Below are 7,331 nucleotides of genomic sequence, written 5' to 3'. Positions count from 1 at the left end.
CGGCTGGTGTTTGACAAAATGCCCATGTAAATCTAAATGGAAAGTCTCCTCTTTTCCCACGACGCAATCCATGAGCAAGTGTGCACCATAGCAGCGTACACGTCCCTGCAACCACAAAGAAACAGCTTCAACCCCAAAAAAAGAAGGAAAAAGAAGAGTGGAAACAACACGTTTATGGAGAAACAAAACATCAAATTAATGAAATTTTCTTCTCTTTTTAATTTCAACATCTAGACTTGCCCTAAAATCTATGCACCATGACGAATTGGATGATGCAAACTTCTACTACTACTTTATTATTGTTTTAACTTAATTCTTAATTTAATCAATCTGTTTTCAAGAAATTCTCCAACATTTATTTTAAAAAAGAAAATTCCATATATCGTAAATAAATAAATAAAACCCACTTGTTTGCCTTGTGTGTCATTGTTTAAGAACTAATCACCAAACTATATCTCCTACTCATTGTCTCCTAATTAAACATCATCTCTTTAATTCTTTTCCTTTTCTTTCATGAAAAAAAAAATCATGATTTGAAATACCCAAAAGAAAATTGTAACTGCCCACATTTGAATTATTTATTTATAAAATATACTATTTTAAAAAATAATTTAATGAAAATTAATTGGATAAAATCTAATTTCTTTTAAATTTATATTGGAAGTCAGTTAATCGAATAATTAATTAAGTTGTGGCCTACCTATTTAATCTTCGAATGAGGCATGCAAGCAATTAGAGGAGTGGCCACCGTTGCTCTCCCCACTTCCATTGGATAAATTTATATATCCAACTTCCATTGAGCTCTAAGGACAACTAAAACAACTACAAAAAGAAACCTTAATCCTTGCTATAAACTTCCCTTTAAGACTTAAGTAATAGTAATAGTGGTGGGCACTTGCGTAACATTTTAAAATGCCAAAAACTTTTCGATGATAACGTTACATAAACTCTCACTACAACATTTCTTCCCTTAAAATATCCGTATGGATAATTTCTTCACTTTTCAATTTCTTTTTTTTAATAAATATTGCTCTGACACTTTGTTTATTTTTTAAAATAGTTCAATATATAGCATAACATAGACTTAAGTTAATGTTAAGACCAACCATTTATTGGCTGCTATTTTATCTTATTTGATCTGGTATGAGTTGAGTGATTCCAGCTCTTTTTATTGTAATCAATTGACTGAGCCAAAAAAAAAAAAGTTTTTGCATTGATAAAATATAATAACATAAACGCAGAAGAAACCTCGAGAGTCCTTGTATGACAACAAAAACAAAATAAAACTAAAACAAGAATGAAAGCAAATGAATTGATTTACAATTTATGTTATAATCTTGTACCAGACCTGTACTTGCAATTTTGCAAGGGTTAATTAATTAGATTGTCTATGAACTATTTTTATAACTAATGTACTCTATCAGAATTGAATTTTAAGAGTAGGGACCAAAATATCATGAATAGTTTATATATATAAAGCTTACCTAAGCTCTAATCTTGAATCTTCAATTGAAAATGAACCAATTGTCAACTGAAAACCAATGTATATACATACATATTTGGCATGTAATATGTTAGGTAGGTAGCATTGTCTAAGTGAGTGAGATTAAAGAAAAAAAAATAAGAAAGATGATGGCATGGCTAGCAGGTGGAAGCTTTTATACTGAAAAAGAAAAAGCAGATCATGCACATGTGATGTGAAAATAAAGAGGAAAGAAAAAAAAAACATTACCATGATGGGTTACATGTCAATACTGAAACATAAAAGAACGCTTGTTGTTCATGCAAAAAGCTTGGTTTCAAAGCCCCTAGGAAAAGACCCTTTCCAGGGTTTGAAACATTCACACACTACAGGAAAACAGATTTTTAGCGGCGTTTTTTTTTGCCTTTAGCGGCGTTTTTAAGCGCCGCTAATACTTTTAGCGGCGCTTGGGCAAAAAACGTCGCTATATGTAACTCCGCTAAAATTAGCGGCGTTTGTTTGAAAAAACGCCGCTAAAGGTCATGATCTGTGACAACCCGAATTAGGGCCTAATCGGAATAGTGGTTTCGTGACCACAAATCCGAGATAGAAATAATTGTTTTATAATTATTTTGGGGTTTATGATATGATTTCATGATTTCGTGAAAATTTCGTGATGAAATTCTATGCATTGAGCGCTTAAGTTGAGATTAGGGACTAAACCGAATAAATTGTAAAACTCGTGTTTTAGAAGTTTTTAGTATGAAATTGCTTTGGGATATTAACTAGGAGGTCTTAAATAGCAATTTGACCAATTCCTAAGTTATGGACAAAAGTTGGACATGGAGGGAATTTTTGGAAAGTTTAGTAGTAAGGGCATTTAGGTCATTTGTATATTAAATGAAATAAAATGGGAAAATAACACAAAATTGGTCATCATCTTCACTAGTTGCTGCCGAAATTTGCTCTCCTCCATAGCTAGGGTTTCTTCAACTTTCAAGCTTCATAGTAAGTGTTTTCAAGCCCCATTTTTAATGTTCTTCACATTTTTTAAATCCTCGTAGCTCGGTTTACCTATTTCTACCATTATTTCGAGTTAGGGTTTATGTTTAAAAATTTACCCATGAATGATAGGCATGTATTTTGTTGTTTGATGGTAGAATATGAATGTTTGAAGTTAGGAGAACGATCTTTTCTAAGCGATTTTTAGCGAAAACGAGCAAAATGGCATAATCGATAAAAATACCTATTGTTCATAACTATGTGTTAGAGTGAGAATTTGATGTTGCCATAGAAGAGAAAAATGATCAGTAGGTCATTAAACATAAGAATAAGGGCTGAAATTAAATTTCTGAGCCTTGGGGCAAAATCATAATTTTGTAAAAGTTAGGGTGCAAAAATGTAATTTTTGTATAATGTGATTTTTGGATTAAAATAAATAGTTCGAGTGTTAAATGAGCTAAATATGTTGTTATAGATCAAGAAAAGCGTGGAATCGACCTCGAACGGGAGAAGGAGAAAGTTTTGGACTAAATTGCAAAATTATATATATATGTATATGTATATATATATACTAGCTGATGTTGAAGTATAAATTGACTATTGGAAGAATGGAAATAAGTAGTAGAGAGCGAGATCCCGGTTGAAAATTCAGAAAGATAGAATAAAATAGAGGGAGCGTAGTTAGGTCACATGTATGGTGCTGAGTACACATCATGTGTACAAGAAAGCTACGAGATACTATGTAGTAGCTAGGTCACATGTGTGATACGGGATGTATCCCATGTAGACAAGAAAGCTACGGGAGAGATAAATGTACCTAGGTCTCATGCGTGATTCCAAGTGAAGAACACCATGTAGACAAGAGAGCTACAAGACAAATTGGCTAGGTCACATGAGTGGTACTAAGTGTTCACCATGTGTACAAGAGAGCCGAATTAAATGAAATATGATGGTGGGGCTATGTGCTGAAACCATCAAGTATCGAGGATTAATCCGAATTGTTCAACAGGATGGCTTTGTGGTGACATTGTAATCATGGGCCTATACTCGCGATGTGTGAAATGTGGTGAAATTGATTTGTATTGTTAATGGCATATGTTATAATGATTCATGATCAAATTGCACGCCATATTTTTGTTTGGGTTCTATTTAATAGTATATACTATAATTTGTTAACACCTCGTATCCTGTTCCGACGACAAATACGAATAAGGGGTGTTACATTTAGTGGTATTAGAGCTATGGTTTAGTCAGTTCTCGGACTAATAAAGTGTGTGTAAAAGTCTAGCTATACATGCCATAAAAATATTGTGATAGTCTGGTGACTCTTGATTATTCTAAACTATGTTTTGTTTTAATATAGTAATGGATCCTGAAGGAACTGCAGCTGATGATGCTGCTAGTAATGCACCGGGTCCCGCACAATGGACCGCGCCTATGGAAAGTAGACCTGAGACGTTGAGATAGAGAGATAAGGCTCCCTTTCTCCAAATGATGAACAATTGGTATACTGAGTTTATTCGAGCAAATCCAAATGCTCAACCTCCTCCACCCCCTCACATACCTCAGACGATTCTTGTAGCTGCTCAAGGCATAGATTTGGTAAGAATGAACAAGCCTCCGGTTGACAAGATTCGAAAACAAGGGGCCGAAGAGTTTAGAGCAAAGATCGATGATGATCCTGAGAAAGCGGAGTTCTTGCTTGAAAATTCTACCCGTGTATTTGATGAGCTCTCATGTACACCCGAGGAGTGCTTAAAGTGTGCTGTATCACTTTTGAGAGATTCGGCCTACCACTGGTGGAAGACTTTGGTAGCAGTGGTGCCAAAAGAAAGAGTTACTTGGGATTTCTTCCAGGAAGAATTCAGAAAGAAATACATAAGTCAGCAATTTATTGATTAAAAATGGAAGGAGTTCCTTGAATTGAAGCAGGGCAAGATGTCTGTGGCAGAGTATGAACACGAATTTGTAAGACTCAGCAAGTATGCCCAGAAATGTGTGTCCACCGAGGCCATTATGTGCAAAAGGTTTGAGGATGGGCTAAATGAGGACATTAAAGTGCTTGTGGGAATTTTGGAGTTGAAAGAATTTGTAGTATTGGTTGACCGAGCTCTTAAAGCCGAAGAATTGAACAAAGAAAGAAGAAAAGCTGTTGTTGAGGCTCGAGATGCCAGAAAAAGGCTGATAAGCAAGCCATTTCAATCTCAATCAAAGAGGTCCAAAGAGACAAACTCTCAAATGACAGTTTCAACTGGGGATTCACACAGAGATCGTGGTAGAGCATATTCGGGGTCTAATGCTCAAGCTACTTCGGTGGCAAGTGTGGGTAATGTGTGACCTAGAAAGCCCGAGTGTCAGCAATATGGCAGGCAACATTATGGTAAGTGTTGGGGAAACGAGCGAGCTTGTTTCAGGTGCGGTTCTCGTGAGCATTTTATTAGAGACTGTCCGGAGAAAGTTAAAGAATAAAGATTTCAGAGTGCTAGACAGAATACCACCGCTAGCAGAGGTAGACCACCGAGAAATACTGGAGGTGGGACTAGCAGTAAAACTGCGATGAAAGATTCAGCGACGAGATCAAAAGCTAGAGCGCCTACTAGAGCTTATGCCATACGTGCCCAAGAGGATGCATCATTTCCCGATGTCATTACTGGTACATTTTCTCTCTATGATACTATTGTTATTACATTGATTGATCCCGGGTCCACTCATTCCTATATTTGCATTAATTTAGTATCTAATAAAAAGTTGCCTGTTGAGTTTACTGAGTTTACGATTAAAGTGTCGAACCCCTTAGGCCAATATGTGCTAGTTGACAAGGTTTGCAAGAATTGCCCATTAATGATTCAAGGTCACTATTTTCTGACTAATCTGATGCTATTACCATTTGATGAGTTTGACGTTATTTTGGGAATGGACTGGTTGACATTGTATGATGCCAAGGTAGATTGTAAACAAAAAACACTAGAGTTGAAATGTGAAAATAGAGAAATTCTGTGGGTTGAAACAGATGAATCAAATAAATTGCCTATGGTGATTTTGCACATGTCTGCATAGAAATACATAAGGAAAGGGTGTGAAGCTTATCTGGCTTATGTAATGAATACTAAGTTGCCTCAACTGAAGTTTGAATTAGTACCGATAGTCTGTGAGTTTCCAGATGTATTTCCAGAGGAATTGCCTGGGTTGCCTCCGAACAGAGAGATAGAGTTTGCCATTGATTTGTTTCCGGGTACTGCACCGATCTCGATTGCTCCATATAGAATGGCTCCAACTGAATTAAAAGAATTGAAGGCTCAGTTGCAAGAGTTAACAGATAAGGGATTTGTGAGACCGAGTTTCTCTCCCTGGGGTGCTCCAGTATTGTTTGTAAAGAAGCAGGATGGTTCAATGAGACTTTGCATTGATTACCGTCAGCTTAATAAGGTGACTATAAAGAACAAGTACCCATTGCCGAGGATTGATGATTTATTCGATTAGTTAAAGGGGGCTACAGTGTTTTCAAAGATCGATTTGAGGTCTGGTTACTACCAGTTGAGAGTTAAGGAGTCGGATGTGCCGAAAACTGCCTTTAGGACAAGGTATTTACATTATGAGTTTCTTGTGATGTCTTTCGGCTTAACAAATGCTCCAGCTATATTTATGGACTTGATGAACCGGATCTTTCAGCCATATTTGGATAAGTTTGTAGTAGTGTTTATAGATGACATTCTAATTTATTCTCGGGATGAGTCTGAACATGCCGAACACTTGAGAACCATATTGCAGATCTTGAGAGAAAAGAAACTATTTGCTAAGTTTAGTAAAAGTGAGTTCTCGCTTCGTGAAGTCAGATTTTTGGGACATATAGTCTCAAGTGATGGTATTCGGGTGGATCCAAGCAAGATTTCCGCTATCGTTGATTAGAAACCGCCAAAGAATGTATCCGAGGTTAGAAGCTTTTTAGGCTTGTCTGGGTATTATAGATGTTTTGTTGAGGGATTTTCGATGATTGCCTCTCCTATGGCTAAGTTGTTGCAAAAGAATGTTAAGTTTGAATGGACTGATAAATGTCAGCAGATTTTTGAAAATTTGAAAGCACGATTGACTGAAGCACCAATTTTAGTACAGCCCGAGCCAGGGAAGGAGTTCTTAATTTATAGTGATGCATCATTGACAGGCCTTGAATGTGTGTTTATGCAAGAGGGTAAAGTGGTAGCTTATGCTTCGAGACAGTTAAAACCGCATGAGAAGAACTATCCTACACATGATTTGGAATTGGCCGCTGTTGTCTTTGCCTTGAAGATTTGGCGACATTATTTGAATGGTGAAAAATGCTGAATATTTACTGATCACAAAAGTTTGAAGTATTTGATGAATCAAAAGGATTTGAATCTGCGACAGCGGAGATGGCTTGAATTATTAAAGGATTATGAGCTAGTGATTGATTATCATCCAGGAAAAGCAAATGTAGTTGCTGATGCCTTGAGCAGGAAATTTCTTTTTACTTTGAGAGCCATGAATACGGGGTTAGCATTGTCTGATGATGGGTCAATCTTAGCAGAGATGAGGGCTAAACCGTTATTTCTCTAAATGATTTGTGATGCTCAAAAGAACGATAGTGAGTTGCGAACCAAGAGAACTCAATGCGAATCAGGTTACGACTCAGATTTTCGAGTTGGACCAGACGACTGTTTGATGTTTCGAGACAGGATATGTGTACCGAAAAATGATGAATTGATTCAGAAAATATTACATGAGGCGCACAGTGGCTGTTTATCAGTTCACCCTGGTAGCACAAAAATGTATAATGATTTAAAGAAGTTGTATTGGTGGCCAGGTATGAAAAGGGACATTTCTGAATTTGTAACCAAGTGTTTGATCTGTC

Source organism: Gossypium arboreum, chromosome 6 (assembly GCF_025698485.1).
Source record: "Gossypium arboreum isolate Shixiya-1 chromosome 6, ASM2569848v2, whole genome shotgun sequence".
Taxonomy (NCBI): domain Eukaryota; kingdom Viridiplantae; phylum Streptophyta; class Magnoliopsida; order Malvales; family Malvaceae; genus Gossypium; species Gossypium arboreum.
This window is presented reverse-complemented; position numbering follows the sequence as displayed.